At 47.9% G+C, this 20,464-nt stretch overlaps 1 protein-coding gene across 1 annotated transcript in view; it reads right to left on the reverse strand.

Annotated features, from left to right (window-relative positions):
- The window catches only part of Ptpn14 (protein tyrosine phosphatase non-receptor type 14), a 178,422-nt gene extending 158,016 nt beyond the window's left edge, over positions 1-20,406 (reverse strand). Inside the window, exon 1 of the mRNA XM_008824859.3 lies at positions 19,927-20,406. The gene's annotated coding sequence lies outside the window, so the exon portion shown is untranslated. The remainder of the gene's footprint in view (positions 1-19,926) is intronic.
- Positions 20,407-20,464: the final 58 nt, after the last annotated feature.

Below are 20,464 nucleotides of genomic sequence, written 5' to 3' on the forward strand. Positions count from 1 at the left end.
CCAGGTTATGGTCCATCACCGTGGGGATGTCAAGGCAGGACCGTGAAGCAGCTGGTCACATCCACAGTCAGAGGACGAGAAAGAACATATACATGCCCAGACTCAGCCATCTCTTCACTCTTAGACAGTCCCGGAACCAAACCTAGGGAATGATGCTGCCCATGGCAGGCTGTCTTGCCACATCAGTTAACACAATCAAAACCATCTCTTACTGACATGCCACAGGCGAGCTGATCCAGATAATCACTCATATAGATTCTTCCCAGGTAAACCAAGCTGACTAAACATCACAGGCACAGGTCGTGTCCCTGGACCTGGTGTCCAAAGGCCAACCCAGTTTCCTTCCCCTCTCTTATCTTCCTCTTTGTTTTTTTGTTTTTGAAACAGGGTCTTCCTGTCATCCCAGCTGGCCTGGAACTCACTATGTAGACCAGACTGGTCTTAATCTCACAGACATCCGCCTGCCGCTGCCTCCAGAGTGCCGGGGTTAGAGGCGTGTGCCGGCATCCCAGGTTTCCCTTTCCTTTGCACATCCCTTGTGGTCCTCATCACTACTGGGATCATCAAAAGATGCCTCTCTGCTTCTGAATCCGTCTCAGCAGCCTCCTGCCTCTCAGCCTTCGCTTGCCAGCATCTTAAATGTAACTGATGTCACCTACGGTTCCACAAAGTCGTGACGTTGTACGCTACACCCGTGTGCATTCTCTAGCAGGTGTCCTTCCTGACCATGAACAAAAGTTGGAAGTGGGACCTCTGAGGGCAGTTTTAGTGGAGTATTTTGATTTTAAGTTTTCAAATTGTTCAATAGGTAAAGTCTATATAGGCATTCCAAAATCAAGAAACCCTGAAACCTGGACTCAAGCATTTTGAATAATGGATAAACAACTCTGCATCCTGGGAAATCTTTTTTTCAGACATGCATCTCTCTAACAACTACTCCCAGTTCAGCAGAAGCTTCCTTAGGGGGTCCCTCACGTCCCTCCCCAGCTTCTCTTTCCTCTGTCACAAATCTCCTTAGACTGGAAACTGTGGTCCCAAATTTCTCTCCCTCCTTCCCTCCCTTGCTCCCTCCCTCCCTGTCTCACACACATAGACACCCATGTCTCAAATTATTTCAAAACAGGTTATGAAATTCTCAAGCCAAATTAATGCAAGATGTGTATAAATAAATCTGCCCCAGGGGGTGTCAGGAAAATGAAAATTCTGGAGATGGCATTGCAATTCCCAAAAGAAACAAATGACCCCGGGAGAGGCCAAAGGAACACGTAGTAAAGCAGGGCAACCCAAGAACACTTGAGAACTTTTAGAGTTACCCAGTTCCCGTTCCCAGGAGCCCCTGTCCCTTAGATCTGACAAGCAACACCTACCAAAAGTGACTCAAAAATAAAGGGCAAACTGAGAGCATAGCCACACAAAATTATTACTTTTTTTGAGACGGGCTCATATAGTCCATAAAGGAAGATGACCTTGAACTTCTGATCCTCCTCCTTCAGCCTCCCAAGTGCTAAGATTACAGGCATACAACCACCACACCCAGTTCATGGGCAGCTGAGACTTGAACCCAGGGCCTTGTGAATGGTAAAGAGGCACTCTATCAACTGAGCTACAGCCCTTCCAGTATTAATTTAAATGAATGCAAAAGCAACTATAGTCCACACCACAGTCCCAGTTTTCATGAGAAAGATCAGCCATCGGAGGGAACTATTACTGCAAAATCAAAGTTTAAATTTATTACAATAAATACCCCAACTAGTGTTTTTTTCAAAGAAGAAAACACGAAGTTTCTATGCTTTGACCACAAATTCAATTGCAGAGTTAAGAAGCTTCAAGAATAAAATTCAAGTGGATTTCGACAGAAGGACAGAGCCTACAATTGGAGGGATAGTAATCTAGATGGACTACTGTGGCTAGGGAGCTCAGAAAAAACTCAACCTGCACTTGGATGTGTCCACTTCTGCACCTCGTGGTTTCATCTTACACAGCCTAATTTGGAAGAAGACAGACGCAACACATGCAAAGATGTGGATGGCACTTTATATAGAATAGCTCAAAAATTAAAATCACCCAAATAGTCAACAAACGGAAACTGCTAACTAGAACATGAATTCAATGAAGTGCACATCCGTTAGCATTCTAAATAACTAAGAATGTGGGATCAGAAAGACGATGACCTGAGTCGAAGCTGGGACCCACATAAAGGTGTAACTCTACAGAGTCGTCCTCTGACCGCCACACACGCACAGTATGCGTGAGCCCCTGTGCACACATCACACACAATAATAATAAAATTTAAAAAGAATATATAGAAAGAGAAAGGTATAACTAAAAACATCAGTGGGGTTGGGAGTGCAGCTCAGTGATGGGGCATATGTCAAGATCTGAGGTTCAGTGCACGGTATACACAGACACACACACACGCGTACACACTTGATTCAAATAAGTAAATGAGTGTAAAAAACAGAATAAGACTGGGCGTGGTGGCGTACGCCTTTAATCCCAGCACTCGGGAGGCAGAGGCAGGCGGATCTCTGTGCATCCAAGGCCAGCCTGGTCTACATAGTGAATTCCGGGACAGCGGGAGCTACAGGGAGACCCTGTCTCAAAAAGACCAAAAAAAAAAAAAAAACAGAATAAAAATAATTGCCTTGATATATTATTTGAGGACTGATGATATAGCTCAGACTTATGGTGCTTGCCAAAGAAGTGTGAGACCCTGGGTCAATCCTCTGCACCCCCCCACACACAAAGTCTCAATATATTATGAGGGAAGCAGAAAAATCTGCACTGAATCTCAGGATGATATATAAAACAAACTGAAATTGAAATTAAACTCCACTTCTTAAACTATGAAAACACCCAAGATTCCATGGCCGTCTACCCAAACTCAGATCTCATCAACACTAATTCATTTTCCAATATTAGAAATTCATACATTTTGCATTCAACGGAGAGCACCACTACTGTTCAAATAAACCCTGATTTGCACGTTGATGTCTGTCACAAATCAAGTTGCTTCCCACAGAGCTGTAATATTGTTTACAGGCTTTTTCTAGGCTGTGTCTTAACATAGAGAATAGAATCCTGAGTCCTTAAGATTTTTGACATTCCTTTGTGAAATGAGGTTGGGGGGGGGTTACACTTCTGTGATAGCTGCAAGATCCAACCAACTTCAATGACTGCCAAAGTCTACACACATGGCCATCTCTGCCTACACACTGCCTACAAACTGGTATGGTCTGCCTCATGAAGGAGGCCATTTTTGCCTCCTCAGTGAAGTCTTGAAGTCCTAAGTGAGAAGGCTTATAGGTTTGTGTAGACACCGCTGCTTCTAAGCAGAAGCCACAGACAAGCATAGCAGCAGGCAACGTAACACTTGTAAAATAAAGCCAGTGAGAGGACACAGTTGGTAATAAAAAGCATTCATTTACAGTTTTGGGAAACACTGCGGGAAGGCCCATGCTTATGTTACAATGTGGTATTTTCTGCTGTGTAAAAATCACACAGCAACAGGCAGATCTGAAAAACATGGAATGAAAAGCTATCCAATGCCAGGCAAAACAATAACTCTTTCTGTTTCTTAAGACTCAAATATGCAACAGCATTCAACAACGTCCGTGGGTCTGCCCTCTACCTCGCTCCATAAGGGTAATTAATTGCTAAGAGTAACAAAAACCTACCTGTATGCCTCATTTTTGCTGTTTCCACTTCATTTTAATATAAAAATAAAAAGACAAGATGTGTTTTAAGAAACAATTACTGGGCAGGAGACCTGGCTCAGCGGGTATAAGCACCTGCTGCTCTTACAAAGGACCTAAGTTCAGTTCCCAACACCCAAAAAAAGCAGCTTACAACCACCTGTAACTCCAGCTCCAGAGGATCTGATGCCTCTGGCCTCTGCAGGCACCCCTACATACATGTACATACCCATGCTCAGACACACAAACATACACAGTTAAAAAAATAATAAAAGCACATCTTTTTAAAAAGGCAGTTACTGAAGCCAGGTATGGTTGCAAACACTTATAATCCCAGAAGTTGGGGGATGGAGACAGGGGGATCAGACGTTCAAGGTCACCTTTGACCTTAGCCTGGGCTACATGAGATCCTGTCTCAAAAACCCAAAAACTAAAATAAAAAGAAACTGTTACTGAGAGAAATACATGTGGGCAAAAAGAGAAAGCAAAAACGGATGGCTTTTGCAAAGACTTTCAGAAACTAGAAAGGAAAGTTATAAGTAACCTTTATTTTACTCACTAAAAGAATAATAATTTTTTTCTTTTCTTTTTCTGGTTTTGAAACACCACTAGCAATCAGCAATTGCAAAACAGCAAGCCAATTATGAAAGTAACAAAAAGAAAATTGTAAAACCCAGCACTAGCAGGATAAGGGGAGAGCTGCACACTTCAACATTAATCATGGCACTACAAGTGGATAGAGTTCCAGGGAGCAGTCCACCCTATGTAACAAGATCCACTTGTCCTCTGACCCACAGAGCCTACTTTGGAAACCCTACCCTAGGGAAATCTGCTCCAAGTAAAGTAAATGTCATTTGGCTAACAATGTTTATGAGCCACATTACTTCTAATTGTTGAAACTGGACATAATCCAAACACTGGACTACAAGAGAACAGTTAAATCAATTACAACACAGTAAGAGCTGGGGTTACTGATCCCCACCTGTTATATGCCCCTAGTATGCTGGCTAGTCAACCTTTTTTGACACAAAGTTGCAACATCTGGGAAGAGGGAGCCTCAGCTGAGGAATCTCCATCAGATTGCCCTGTGGCCTTGTCTGTGAGGCACTGTCTTGATTGCTAATTGATTCAGGAGGGCTCAGCCCCCTGTGGGTGGTGCCATCCCTAGCCATGTGGGCCTAGGCTGTGTAAGAAAGGCAGCTGAGGGAGTCAGGGAGGGCAAGGCAATGAGCAGTGTACCCCTCTGGGCTCTGCTTCAAGGCCTGCCTCCAGGTTCCTCCCTTGGTGTCCCTCAATGATGCGCCAGAAACATAAGCCTAAACCCAAAGGAACCCTTTTCTCCCCAAGTTGGATTTGGTCAGTATTTTAGGATACCAGAAGAAAGGAAAAACTAGGCCCAGTGTGGTGGCGCACACCTTTAATCCCAGCACTTGGGAGGCAGAGGTAGGCAGATCTCTCGGAGGTCCAGGCCAGCCTGGTCTATATAACAACTTCCAGGTCCAGGTCATCTGGGCTACAGGGAGACACTGTCTCAAAAAGACCAAAAAAAAAAAAAAAAGAAAGAAAAAGAATCAAAAGGAAAAACTAGATCAGCTGGCTTCCCTGTGACTTGCCTGGAAAGGCCTGAGGGGATAATTTGGGTCTTGACCATGTGATACACTCTGGCCAACAGAAGGTGAGCAGGCAGCCTATTTGCACCTCTGCATAGCAACTCTAAATGAAATGACATGATTCCTGGCTGGGATGTAGCTCAGGTGAGAGTACTTTGCCTATCATGCAGGAAGCCCTAGGTTTGATCCCCAGCACTGCACAAATGGGAGTGTGGTGGTGCACACCTATAATCCCAGCTCTCTGGAGGTGGAAGCAGGATTCCAAGTTCAAGGTCATCCATCCACTACACAGCAAGTCTTAGGCCAGCCTAGGCTACGTGAGACCTTTATTTCAACAAACCAAAATCAGAAATGACCTGGTTTGTGCCACATTGCTGGAGGGTGGAAAGAACGGCCCATGAGGGGCTGTCACACACCACTCTCCCTAACGTTTACCTCATGTCTCTCTTCTTCATTACCCAACACTTCCTACAGGATCCAAGGGTTTGGGTCCCACAAAGGCTGTTTAACATAGCCCTCAGCTGTGTGCTCTTTACCCGGAACCCCCCCACCAGCTGTCAGCAGCAGCAAAGCAACTCTTCCTCTCTTTTTTCCATCTCATCGTCCCCTTTTTCCCCCTTCCTTTCCAAGTCAGAAGCTGCCATGGAGGACCCCAGTTGTGCATCCCTTTCTTGTTGTAACTCCTCTCTTGAACAAGCATGTCCCCTCTGGGCAGCCACCTCAGCCTCAGCTGAACATCTTCTTATTCCACACAGCAGTACCCAGGCAACCTCCATGGCAGCTTGCCAACACTTGCAATCTTACATGCTACTTTCATAAACTGAAATATTTGCTCTAGACTCTCAACTGCTCCAAGAGTGTTTCCACATTCACACAGTGAACCTCCTTCATCAAGGAGGCAGGCCACTCTAAACCACAAGGCAACAAATGGCCACCCAGGACTCCCGCCTCCAAGGCACTCCACCTCCCACTGGCTTAGCCTTAGGTACATGTCTCACTACCCACAGAGAGACCCACGCAACTACCACCATAGTTCAAAGGCATACTCCCTGGGAAAGGAGAGCCATGTCTGAAGTTCCCCCTCCCCCTCATAAGCCCAGTCTCAGCTGCCAGCATCATCACCCACAGCATGAACCACATCAACGACTTTCCCAACTTCATCATTGGTTTTGCTGCGATCCTGCCAACTACACCAATACTGCAGGAACTCATCCCCTGGGAAGATGTAAACCAACCTCTAACCCCTCTTTCCAAAGAGCACTGACAACAAACCAAAGTATGATTCCACCAAAGTCCAACTTCCGGAGCCAATGAGTTTATTGAACGTACTAGGCATGAGTGACCCAAAGCAGCCATGCCACTGGAAAGCCCTGTCCCAGCACGGATGACAACTTCCTCACATCTGCACAGCATTGACCTTCAGCTAACCTTCCTCAGCTATGTGCACTCGAGCACTTCTGGGACCACAAGGCCATATGCACATAGGGCAGAGTCACACACAGCTGGCTGTGAGGTGCAGCAGGTAGAGGGATCAACTAGAATTCGGGGGGAGGGTCCATTGACCCTCTCTACCGCCTCCTCCAATGAGGGAAGGTCAACAGTCAACAAGCCCAGTCTTGGGGACCTCTAGCAAGTAGTTAACTGCTACTCTGATGCAGAGAATAGCTGTTTGCTCTGAGGACAGCACCCCACAGCACTGGATAACACAGGTTCATTCCTAGGATTATCGACTGCCATACAATCCTCCTAACTCCAAGGTGGAATCTTCTTGTGCTCAGGAGAAGAGCAGGTGTCCCTGGCAGTCACTCAGCAAATAAAAGGGCTGAGACAGATGACTCCGGGTAGAGTTTTCTCTGAGCTGCTAAGAGGCATAATATCTATATTTGTTACAGAAGCCTTAATCATTTTAAACAAACAGTGTGCATGTACCCACCTATTATTTTAGTATTTTCAGTCTTCAAAGTAGCTGTTGACTTAGCATTACTTGTGATAATATTCAACATACACAGTATTATGTCCAAAATCTTGACCTTTTACAATGCTAAACATTATTTTACCTAGTATGATACTAGCACTTTTTAACATGATACTCAGAAACCTCGGTCATCTCAATATCCACAAGGAAACCCTGGGTTCGCACCCAGACTACCCACTCAGCTCTTCAACTAGTATCTGCACACAAGTGGGGTTACACAGTAACCAGTGTTTCAGTGGTAGTTAGGGGCCTGCTGCAAGTCACTTAGCCTCTCTAAGCCCTTGTAGAACAGGTCAGTGATGATACTTAGTTCACAGGGTCATGTCAAGATCAAGGAAAACAATCTACTTCAAGTGCTAGACAAAGTCCTTGCACACAGTAAGAACCAAATCAATGTGGCTCTGTTGGGTGCCTCAAGTGCCTTCAAGCTTGCTTATCACAGTCTACATCTGCTTTCTATTTCTGCATCTGCCTCTCCCACCCCCAAGTCCTTGGAAGCATCAGTGCTGGGCTAGGGCTCCTAGGAACACTTCCATACCATCCAAGACAGCACTGTCCAAAAGAAACATACATAGGCTGCATGTTATTTTTGTTTTGGTGTTGTTTTGTTTTTTGAGACAAGGCTGGCCTCAAACGCACATGTAGCAGGAGATGACCTTGAACTCTTTATCCTCCTGTCTCTATCTCAGTATACATATTTTCAGGCATGGTGGCACACACCTTTTAAAATACTATTTTTATTTACATGTATGTCTATGTGCCTGTAAGAGTTTATGTACACCATCTCACCCATGGAGCTGGAGTTACAGGTGGTTGTGAGCCACCACACAGGTGCTAGGAACTGAATCCTGGTCCTCTGGAAGAGGCACAGGTGCTATTAACAGCTGGGCCATCGCTCCAGCCCAGTGCACACATTTAATTCCAGCACTTAGAAGGCATAGAGGCAGGTGGATTCTCTATGAGTTCAAGGCCAGCCTGGTCTACACAGTGAGTTCCAGGACAGTCAGGACTACATAGTGAGAACCTGCAGTCAAAAAAGAAGAAAAAAATCAGATGGATTAAAGGAAGGAAAGAAAGGGAGAGGAAGAAAGGAGAGAACAGAGGAGGTACAGGGAGGAGGTGCAGGGAGGAGGTGCGGGGAGGAGGTGCGGGGAGGAGAGACACATACCTTGCTCTTATCCTATTCACAGTGCCTCTGTGAGAACACAATTACAAAAACCAGTTACACAGAGGCAGCTACTAATAAAATAATTGTGCTGAGTTTTCTAAAGCCCCCAGGGGGCTTGCCACCCCCAAGAGAACTGCTCTTTTCTAGGAAGTTTGGGGGAAGGGCGGGCTGATGGCCAGCATGTACAGATCCAAGCTCTGTCAGTAATGCATTCACTGACCTCATCTCCCACCCTCAGTAAGACAACAACTGAATCTATGTGAATCTGTCTTTGAAAGATTAGTTTCTTGTGGTAGCTCAAACAGAAGCTAAGCCTTACCCATCAACATACTATAAACACATAAACAAAGTATTACATACATGTCCTTTAAATACCCCCTAAAACTGCTTTTGTGAATATACTCCTGCTATTTTACTCTAGAATTGCTCTTGTTCTGTTATTTAGAAAAGTTACAGGTAAGCTAAGTGTGACGGTGCATGCCTATGACCCCAGAACTTAGGAGGCGAAGGCAGGAGGATCAGGAGTTCACCTGCATATTGAACTGAGGCCAGCCTGGGCTGTTGTGGGGGGGAGGGTGAAAGTGTGGAAAGGAGAGACGAGCAGAGGAGGGACAGAGATGGGGGTCATTGAGGCTCACTGGCCCCTAGCTTCGGCTTCAGTGAGAGATCTTATTTCAAGAGAATGAGGCAGACAGTAGAGAAGTTCATCTACCTCCTCCTCTGGTCTCTGCATGCACACACCCATGTACACATGTATCTCTCTCTCTCTCTCTCTCTCTCTCTCTCTCTCTCTCTCTCTCTCCCTCATCTGGATCTGGATCTGGATCTGGATCTGGATCTGGATATAGACTTTGAAAACACATCTCATCCACAGTGGTCATTGTGATAATGGCAAACTTAAATATGAGGTGTCTAAAAGTCATCCCCATTTCTCACATGAAAATTTTGGAGATTCTCCTAAATCTTTAACAATGAGAACTCCATCACCTGCACACTCTTATAAAGAGGACACTGAGGGCAAGTGTGCCCAAGGATGGGACCTTCATCACCTGCACACTCTTAAAAAGCAGAAAGAGGCATCCCACCTTTCCATGATGGGGGAATGCTAACTGCCTCCTGGAGTCTTAAGTGAAATCTAGCTGTCTGCTTGAGCTCTCACCACTGATCTCCAGTCCTAACTCTGACATGCCAGAATCCTGCACTCCAACTATCAGAGGTCCCCAGAGAGACACTGCCACAAACAAACTGCATCCAGGGACTGCTGCAGAGGATCTGCCATTTCTCCATCCCAGAGCAAGGAACGGGGATGGCAGAAGTCACCCCACAGCAAGGGGAAGCTCCACAGCCCAGGTATATTCAAAACTCACACACTCATGCACAGACACTTCTACATAAATCAAACCACACCGTGGAGGAGTAAGGCAGGTGTCAGCTCCCAGGAAGCTGAGAGGCTGATGAGGAGGTGAGAGCTGGGGGAAGGAAGACCCAAAGTGCCATGGGGTAAAAGCCAAGAGGACAGCCCAGGGAAAGTAGTGTTGGAGGTCCCCAACGGATGTGTTAGATAAGCACAGGCGCGTTCAGATGCCAGAGGAAGGGAACAAACAGCACGACCATCTGTGGGAATGTCAACTCAGTTAGGAAACAGCTGCAGCCTGGCAGAGCCCAGATCCACTCATGACAAATTCACTTTCATGACCAACAAATCTGTTTCAATCTCTTTTGTCTAAGAACAAAAATAATGGCAAGAGTCAATCTTGTGATTTGGGGACATGTCCATGATGTCATCACCACCTATGTCGGTTCTTGGTCACGAGTAAATAACAAGCCAGTCAGTCTCTTTCAACCCAGTAGTTTGGGACTGGTAAGATGGCTCGCTGGTAAAGTGCTTGCCTTGCAAGCTTGAGGACCTGAGTTTGATCCCCAGAACCCATGCAAAAAGTTAGATCTCTCAATGTGCAGCCTTCATTATGGTAGTTAGGCCCCTTCACCAGTTTTCTGCAAATCTTTTAGAGGACCAGGCAACACAATGCTTAAGGGTGGAATCTGCTCTCTAGCAGAACCCAAGAACCAATTCCAAGACACATACTGTTAAAGGTGAAATTAAAATTGCCTTTCAGTTTTGAGGCCATCTATAAAACTTAACCATATTGTACAGTATCTATTCTGTATTAGAAATAGCTAGTTGACAACTTACACTTCTTAAAACTCATGTTGTTATGTACTCAAACTGAGTTTATATATGTGAAGTTAGTGAGTCTTTTGTGTTATACCAAAATAAAGGCAAAGATTTATTTAAAAAAAAAAAGTTTGATCTCCCATCTCAATGGTGAAATGGAAGGTGGACACAGTAGGCTCCCCGGAGCCCAGGTTAGCCACATTTCAGGCCAGTTAGAGACCTGGTCTCAAACAAAAAGTAGAAGGTGCCTGAAGAATATCACCTGAAGTTGTCCTCTGACTTCCATATGCATGCACACACATGCATGTATGCACGCACACACACACACACACACACACACACAGATGCACACGCAAACAGATGCACAGATGAACAGTAATGGAAGCTAATGTCCTTCCCTCCTCACATGAGGTACAAGACAACACAGAAAGGATATGGGGCATTCTCCAATCCAGAGCCACGCTGCACAAACAACTCCACTGCAGGCCTTGATCTCAAATGTTCCTACCTGAGAACTTCTCCAGGACAGCCATATATCTGAAGGACTTAAATATGAGAGAGAACACAGCCATGCTTTAGGAGAACCCAGGCACAGCAGAGCAACATTAGGAATCGTATTGGGGCTGAGGAGACAGGTCAGTGGCTACAGCGTATGGACCTGCACTGGGATCCCCAGAACCCATCATGTGCCATGTCAGTGTCAGCAGGGTGTGGCAACCTACCTGCAATCCCAGCAACTCCAGCAGCAGCAACTCCCAGGAGCAGGCTGACTGTACTAGCCATGGGGGTGAGCTCCGGGTTCAACCAAGGGATCATGACTCAATATGCAAGGTTGGCGAGAGACTGAAGAAGACTCCTAGCATCAACCTTGGGCCTCTACACAAACATGCACACACATGCACCTGGACACACATAAACATATACACACACACGTGCACCTGCACACATATGCACATATACTCACACTGCTTAAAAAATCCACATGCAAAAAAAAAAAAGGAACAATGTTATTAGTATCAGTAGTTCTGGATACCATCCTAGAAACGTGATTTGTCTCCCAGCATGAATGAACAAAATGTTTAATTTTTTAAAATCATATACAGTAGGGGCTGGAGAAATGACTCAGAGGTTAATAGCACTGGCTATTCTTGCAGAAGACCGGGTTCCAATTTCAGCACCTACCTGGTAGCTAACAACCACCCATTACTGTAGTTCCAGGGGATCTGACGCCCTCTTCTGACTTCTGTGGGCACTGCACAATACAGATGCACTTACATACATGTAGGCAATACACTCATACACATACACATACACATACACATAAAATAAAAATAGTTTTTTGGGTTTTTTTTGTCTTTTTGAGACAGGGTCTCTCTGTAGCCCCAGCTGTCCTGGAACTCACTATGTAGACCAGGCTGGCCTCGAACTCACAAAGATCCGCCTGCCTCTGCCTCCCAAGTGCTGGGATTAAAGGTGTGCGCCACCAACACGGCTAATAGACTTTTTTAAAAAATCATATACAATCATAAAGAGATATAATTTCCAGCTGGGCGTGAGGGCACACACTTTTAATCCCAGCACTCAGGAGGCAATGGCAGGCAGAGCTCTGTGAGAGCTCTCAACAAACAAGACAGAAAGAGAGGGGGAGGGGGAAGGGAAGGAGGAGGGGAAGAGGGAGGGAGGGAGGGAGGGAGGGAGAATTTCCCCAGGGAAGACTAACTGTTCATTAGAGAATAAATAATAAATTCCAAAGCAGGTTGGGCTCTTCATCCTGAGGTCTGCATTTCAGAAAGGCATCCATTCACTGATTCTGTAAATATTTTTAAAAATCAGTTTCACTTCCTTTTCTGCAAAGTGGCAGCAGCAAGTGCATCATCACAGCAGTGTCGACCGCTAGCCATTTCCCCAGGGAAGACTAACTGTTCATTAGAGAATAAATAATAAATTCCAAAGCAGGTTGGGCTCTTCATCCTGAGGTCTGCATTTCAGAAAGGCATCCATTCACTGATTCTGTAAATATTTTTAAAAATCAGTTTCACTTCCTTTTCTGCAAAGTGGCAGCAGCAAGTGCATCATCACAGCAGTGTCGACCGCTAGCCAGCCTCCACACAGGGTCAAGATCCCTACCCAGAGAGGTGCAAACAGTGAGACAAAGTTGACTGGCAAGAGCAAGGACGTTAGAAGCCTTATAAGATGACACAGAGAAACACTCCTGGCCCTTAGGAGGGAGGCTGAGGCAGGAGGCTCTTCAGTTTGAGGCCTGAGCTACAGAGCCTGGGACATACTCTGAGACCTTGTATCAAAGAGGACAAGAGAGGAGGAGGTGGGGGGGGACTAAAGGGGAGGACAGACTCATTGGTCTTGGGAAGCAGTGGCAGGAAGATGGTTGTGCTGCATAGCTTTAGTTGTCAACTTGACACACCTGGGTAGAGGGAGGCTCAATTGGGGAATTGCCTCCATTGGACTGGCCTGTGGCCATGTTTGTGGGGCATTTTCTTGATTGTTGAGTGATGTGGGAGGGCCCAGCCCACTGTGAGGAGCCACCCCTGGGCAGGTTGTTCTATGTTGCATAAGAAAGCAGGCTGGGAATGGGTCAGGGGAGCAAGCCAGTAAGCAGCGTTCCTCCATGGCCTGTGCTCCAGCTCCTGCCTCCAGGTTCCTGCCCCGAGTTCCTACCTTGGGCTTCCTCAGTGATGAACTGTGACCCAAATAAACGCTTTCCTCCCCAAGTAAGTATTGGTCCAAGTGTTTTGTCACAGTAATTGAAGGCAAACTAGAACAGTGGGCTTAGCTGAGTATGAACAGCTAAGCAGGCAGGCAGGGGACAGAGGGTATACTCTGGGTAGAGATAAAACAAACCAGAAACGGGGTGAGTGTAGCCAGGAAGCAGCAGTTGGCATGAGAAGGGAGGGTACTCCCAGCACAGAACCTTAGCATAAAAAAGGAACGAGATGCAAAAGGCTTTAGTATTAAATATTTTTTAAATTTATGTTTTTAAAAACCTTTTTTACAACTTGAAAGCATAAATGAAGACTATAAAAGACAGCCCTTGATATTCTGAGACAATCCCAAGAACATCAGAGATGAACAGACGAGAGTATATTAGAAATATTCTAGAGAGCTGTGCTCAAAGGACCTAATTACTAACCGGGTCACCTTGTTACCCACATTTGGGAAAGGGGGTTGACTCGGGGTGCTAAGAAAGACTTCTTGGGGGACAAACAAGAACAAAGTATAACGATCTGCTTGAAGATGTCACTGTGAAACCTGCTTCTTTGTGTACGAACCAAAAAAATAATTTCAAAAAAAAGTTGGGGCTAGAGAAACAGCTCTGGTTAAGAGCACTTGCTGCTCTTGGGGAGAACCTGGGACCACATAGTGGTACACTTACATACATGCAAGCAAAACACTCATGCACATAAGATTAAATTTTTTAAAATTGTTTTTAAGCTAAAAGAATGACAGTTTGGAAAGGATTCCGCACGTGCCCTGAACAGCCAACCAAGCAGAGGTAAGCTGGCCAAGCGGGAAGTACAGAAGCAGTGATTCTGGAGCAAGAAACTGGAGAACTCATTTGAGATAGGTGGGACTGGGCACACAGATAAGATACTGGACAGATGCTAGTGCCAGACAGGCCAAAGTGGTAGCACATGGAAAGTTCTAGAAATGACCACCAGGCAGATCCACTAAAACATCAAATCCATGCTCCACACTAGGCCGTCCTGAGGGATAAGGGACATTAAGTGGCACTAGGCTTCTCCACGGTGTTAAAGCAACCAGACAAAACCATTCCAATCAATGCAGTGAGCACCACAGCCCAAGGATCAGGGCAACTGGGGATCAGGGTGACTGGGGATCAGGGCAGCTGGGCAGAAACAAGATTTCTCCACTTGGCAGTTCTGTGCAGTTCCTCCAGGCTGAGGCCTGGAGCAGGGTCATGGGAGCTCCTTGGAAGCGGGAAATTCTCAGACTAACCCCAAAGCTACTGAATAGAGCCTGGGGTAGGAGTCAGCAGCAGCAAATCAACATTGTCACAAGCCCCTGGCTGACTGACACACTCTGGGGTTTGAGGTCTACTGCTCCAGCTAATTACTTGGAGGAAAACGGTATGAAAGAAAAATTAAAAGCAAACAAAAACTCCAGCACCAGACTTCCAAAGACAAGTGAAAATTTGGTATGTGTAAGTAAAATACACACTTCACACAAACCTTATCCCAAGAACTCCTGGTAATTCTCAACAACAAGTAACTTTTTCCTGTGAGCTAGAATCACGGAAGGCAAAGTTGATAAAGACAGTGGTCCAATAGGACTTCCAAGTCTAGAACACTGTTCCACACTAAAATCTCAAGCATTAAAATGCAAATAGAGTTTTTTAGAAAGATTTACTTGTGTGTGTATGTGTGTGTGCACACCTCAGAAAGCCAGGAGAGCCTCACATCCCTCAGAGCTGGAGTTACAGGCAGTTATGAGCCTCCAAACACGGGTGCTAAAAACCAGACTGGAGTCTTCTGCAAGAGGGGCAGCACCCTGAACCACTAGGCCATCTCTCCAGCCCCCAGAGGGTATGTGACTGCCTAGCAGAGGCCATGCCACCGAGTTACCTGCTTCTCATTTTCCTCACCAGACTCCTTCCTTCTTGTTGGCTAACAGCAAGCACTTAAGAGACGGCCAGCTATGGTTACAGGAACTCTGGACACACCACGGCAGGCTCAGGATGCAGTCTTGATGCCTGAGGAACCAAGCTAAACTACTGCATACCAAACTTCACACATGGCCGATCTGCACATACCTATGGCATGTTTCTTCTGATAGGAGAGATTATGAAGCAAGTCAAACAAAGGCAGAGCCAAAAACGAGAACGAGACAAAGAAGCAAAGGAAAACACTGTGAACACGCCATTTATAACCCAACTCCGACTCACAACCGCCGCTGCTGTGCTGCGCGTGCACAGGCATTACATCACATCCTTTAATTCAGAATTACAAATGATTCCAGGATTATTTGCTTCCATAACCAGCATGCACGCAATGTGTGTTTATCAGCAGGATGGATTTCCTTTCTCCTCCGTCCCAACTGCAAAGGCGCTGGTCACACTTGCATTTCTCTAGGCTTTGTCCTCCTGACCCCTCCTGGCCTGCATGTAATTCTGCAGGTGAGAGATTTGACCAAATCTTGGTGGTAACAATCCATTTGGCTTTAAGGACACACCTGTCCTCCCACCTCTACCAGAGTGGCTCCTTTCTTCTCCAGTTCTCTCCTGCTGGAAGTTGATAGGAAGATCAACAAGTTAATGTTTGTCAAATACTTTAGGTTTCTTGGAATGAAAGGCAGCATAAAAATTCAAGCCACCTGTGACTGGCCTTACACTAACGTAGCTGACTCTGTATTGGGCTTCAAAGAAAGAAATCAAGGCTGCCAAGACAGTCCTTTGTGGAGAACAGCTAGCTTCTACACCCTTGCTAAAGACAGGTGGTGAGTCCAGCATCCTTTAATTAACTGGATTTCAACATTAGAAATGCAAAGACCCTTACACAGCACACTGAGCCCTTGTTACAGTGAAGAGCACACAGGCAAAGGGCATCTTTCCCTCTGCCCTTCCTCCCTAAGTGGCTTTCCCTCCCCACGTTCCTACTGCCTGGGGTCCTCTGGACCCCCTTCAGTGTGAAGGGCCACATGGCAGCTGCCGGCCAACATGTTTGCTTTGAGCCAATAGTCCTAAAAAAAAAAAGTCAGGGACAAAGCTTTATGTGTATGTTGGCACACATGTGAATTCAGGCTGCTGAGTAACAAAGAACGTATTCATGGCCACATACAACACCGCCAACACATAAACACCGTTCCTGACCTTGTCTCTCAGGCGTTACATTATATAGCATTACGCTGAATTCTCCAAAAATGCCCTGGCAACCTATATTCCGCTGGCTCCACCTTGCAAATGAAGAAACGGACGCTCAGAAAGGCTATGAAGTCAGAGGAGAGCAGCAGAGAGGCTGAGGAGGTAGCTCAGAGGTTCACTGCTCCTTCTGCTCTTCCAGGAGGACCAGAGTTCGATTCCCAGCACCCGCATCCAGCAGCTCCCAACCACTTGTAACTCCAACTCCAGGGGGATCTCTGTAGGTAACTGCACTTAGGGCCACATAGCCACACGCACACATATGCATAATTTAAAAATAATAAGTCAAAAATAAATTTTAAACATAGCAGAGCTGTGCTGGCAAGATGGTTCAACGGGGAAAAGGTGCTTACAGCCAAGCCTGACACCATGAGTTCACTCCCCAGGACCCACATAGAGGGAAGGAGAAAACCTGCTCCCAAAAGCTGTCCTCCACCTCCACACGTGCTCACACATCTACACACAAAATAAATAGAAAAAAATTTAAGTGGCAGAGTTGGAATCAAGTCTAGCTGTTGATACACACACACACAGAGCACTCGGCTGCAGCTCTGAGCCCCACCCACTCCTGGGACCACTCTAGAGCCCTCCCTAGGAAGGCGACAGGGGAGGGCAAATTAAATCCATTTAATCAGTCAGGGAGATCAAAAAGCTCATTTCAGACATTAACTTCCTCCCTACCAAAGCTTTGGTATTTGTTTTCCTCCTTCCTTAATTGGCTAATTAAGTATCTCCCTTTATCTCTTTTTGCCTGCCTTATCTCCAACTAAGTGTTTGCAGTGTTCTGAGGCCCAGAATGAATTTTTTTAAAACACACAGCACTCAGTAACCAAGTAATGAAAAGTTCAAATGCACAAATGTGACTAAATTCTTCAAAAAGGACACGACTCTGGACCCCAGGTGAGCTCAATTTGCTAGCAAAGGGTCAATATTTGTATCCCAAGGGGAAAATTAAGTCATGAGAGACAAAATCACCCAACAGTTCTTGACTTCTGCTCATCCATCTGATCAAAGGAATTCTCCTAAAACTTGTGATTCCCTCTGAATTTTTCATAGTTCAACACTGTCTCCCTAACTATGCAACATAAAACACACAAGCCCGCATTAACTAGAGTGTTAGTAATGACTGCGTACCAGCCATTGAGGGAACCTCGGGAGAACCCTTGGCCTGGCAGGAAACGGCCTCTCCTCCCAGCAGCCGCTCTGAACACACAAGGTCCCACACACACCTCTGTGTACTTCCACCAAGAGGCTGCTCTTGAAATCAGACACGGTACTGGGAGGGGGGTTGCACAGACACCCCAAGGTACAGGAAGCCAGTCCTATGTACCATCCTGAGGTGCCTGGAAGCTGGGATTTGCGTCGGCCAGGACTCCACCACCGGGAATACACTACCGCCAGGATGCTTCAACCCAGTGAAGAGGCCCCTGAGAGAAGCAAAGGGTGGACAGCCTCTGGAAACTTTTCCAGGCAGGGTGCATGCACTCCACACTGGGCTACAAAGACTGAAGGAGATTCCATTTTCAGTTTCAAAGAAAGGAAAGGTGATCCCTAAGACTCTACTAAAAGCAATAACAACTTTTTTTTTTTTTTTTTGTCTTTTTTGAGACAGGGTCTCCCTGTAGCCCCATCTGTCCTGGAACTCACTATGTAGACCAGGCTGGCCTTGAACTCACAGAGATCCGCCTGCCTCTGCCTCCCAAGTGCTGGAATTAAAGGCGGGCACCACCACACCAGGCCAATAACAACTTTTTAAAACTGGGGGTGCCGTGGCACAGAGCCACGTGCTTGAACTCTGCACATGCCAGACACGCATTCAGACTGGGCAAAGGGATGTGATACCTCCAGCTCCAGCTCAAGAAAGCCACCAGTGGCTTGGTGATATATCTCAGTAGAAGGGCACTTGCCTAGTGAATGTGAGGCCCTGGGTCCTGCCCCAGGCACCACAGGTAAAGCTGTCATTTCTACGGCCCAAGCTGTTGTCCCCAGGCAGATGCTAAGGTAACTTTCCAGACAGGGTCCTGCAGTGATCTGGGACGGTGATCACTAAGCCTGTGGAGTGGCTCTTGAATTGAAATCCATTGCGTTTTAATGAAATCAAGCATGGGTCAGTTCGTGCCAATTAAAACATGGTCTAGGCATTCCACAGGTGCCTGTGGGAGAATCAGGCAAGGGGACACCAAAGAGGGGGACTTTTGATCCCTGGAAGCTATTCATGGTCCCTGAAAGTGGGTAACAGGCTTCTGCTGGGGGGGAGGGGGCACAAAGTGGCTGACAGTGCACCAACCTGCCCATACATGCCCCTCTGGCCACACCAGCCAAGACTATCCTGTTCCCACTCACTTTGCCCAAGCTGTTTCCTCTACTGGAATGCAGTCCCCCCAACAACTCCCCAGCTGAGCATCATTCCCGCCCTGGAGGCCCAGGGCACCCCTTTCCTCCAGGACCAAGCCTTCCTCAGGCTCTCAACAGAGCCCGTCTCTTGCCAAGAATCTCTCCCCATGCGCCCATGGGTTTCCTTCAGGACGCTGCAGACACCTGCCCTGCCTGTGATCTAGCAGAGTGGAAGTCTCAACACTGGGTTTGTTGAATGAATGAGTGGGGAATCCATTGCAAGAAATTAACACGTTCGTGGAAAAGTCTGACCAAACCCTCAGAGAGCCTTGTAGAGCGCTCTCCTCCTGCAGGAGCGGTATCAATCAGTCCTGGACAGATTAAAGTCAAAACCCTACAATCTCCCAATTGGAGTAGAGATTGGGGGGCGGGGAGGGGGGACAAAGTGAAGGAGCGCACCGCTTCTCTCCTTCCAGAGGAAGAGGTAGGAAACTCGCAAATATTCAAAATCTAGCCATGGGGGTCACGTGGGGAAAGGGCTACTACTCAGAACCGCAAAGTTCTAGGTGGAGACCTGGTCTGAGATGATATGGCCACAAGCTTTTCCTGCGCTCCTGCCCGACCACCCAAGCGGGAGCCACGAAGCCTCTGAAGCTGGGTGGCATGACTGAGGTCTGGGGGACGGGGGGCACGCCGGCCCTTCTCCTCCCAAATGCAGCCCCACAAGACTGGCAGGGCGAGGTAGGGGCGCTGCGCTGCGTCCCCCACTCCAGCTCGACAGCTCTTTCCTGCTCCAGCCCCCGCGGCCTGGGGATCTCCAGGCTGCCCTTCCCCGGCCCTTTCCTTCCGAACCCGCGAGCGACAGGGACGGTGGCGGCTGCAGCGCGGAGTCCACAGACCGCGCTCCCCCCTCTTCCAGCTCAGCCCAGACTGCCGTGCGCCCCGCGCCAAGGGCAGCGGCCGACCGGCCCCTCGCGCCCCCGCCGCGCTGCCAGGCGTCCCGGGCGGCCGATCTCGAGCTGGCGATGCCAGCGTGGGCCCCGGGGGTCTGCAGCCCGCGCCCGGCATGGCTTACCTGCTCACACAGTCCGGAGGCGCCCGGAGTCCCGAGCGCTGACCATCGGGGAACCGGGGTCCCCGCCGCTGGATTCCAGGAGCTGGAGGAGGAGGGACGCGGGGAGGCGCCTCCGCTATCAGGGCGCACCGAGGACTGGGGGTCCGGGGCGCTCGGCAGCGGGGTGACGCTGGGAGGAACCACCGAGGCCACTGGGCGCGGGTGGCTCCCCGGGGAACTGCCCTGCAGACCAGGCGCCGAGCCCCCAGGAGCGAGCTGGACCGGCCCCGCAGCCGCTGTTGCCAGCGGGCAGAAGTTGGGAAGAACTTGGAGCGGCCGGGAGAGCCGGAGCGCCAGGAAGCGCGAGCGGCCGCGAGGGCGGAGGAAGGGGCCGCGCGAGTGGGAGGGGACGCAGCAGGCGCCGCCGGCCACGCTCCCCCGCCCCCGGCCGAGCTCCGCCGCGCTGGGGGCCGAGAGGCGGGGAGAGCAGGGGCGCGCGGGCCGAGGAATGTGGCCGGGCGGGGGCGCGCGGGGCGGGCGGGGGCGCGCGGGGCGCGCG

Source organism: Nannospalax galili, unplaced genomic scaffold (assembly GCF_000622305.1).
Source record: "Nannospalax galili isolate Female #2095 unplaced genomic scaffold, S.galili_v1.0 scaffold648, whole genome shotgun sequence".
In the NCBI taxonomy this organism is placed as follows: domain Eukaryota; kingdom Metazoa; phylum Chordata; class Mammalia; order Rodentia; family Spalacidae; genus Nannospalax; species Nannospalax galili.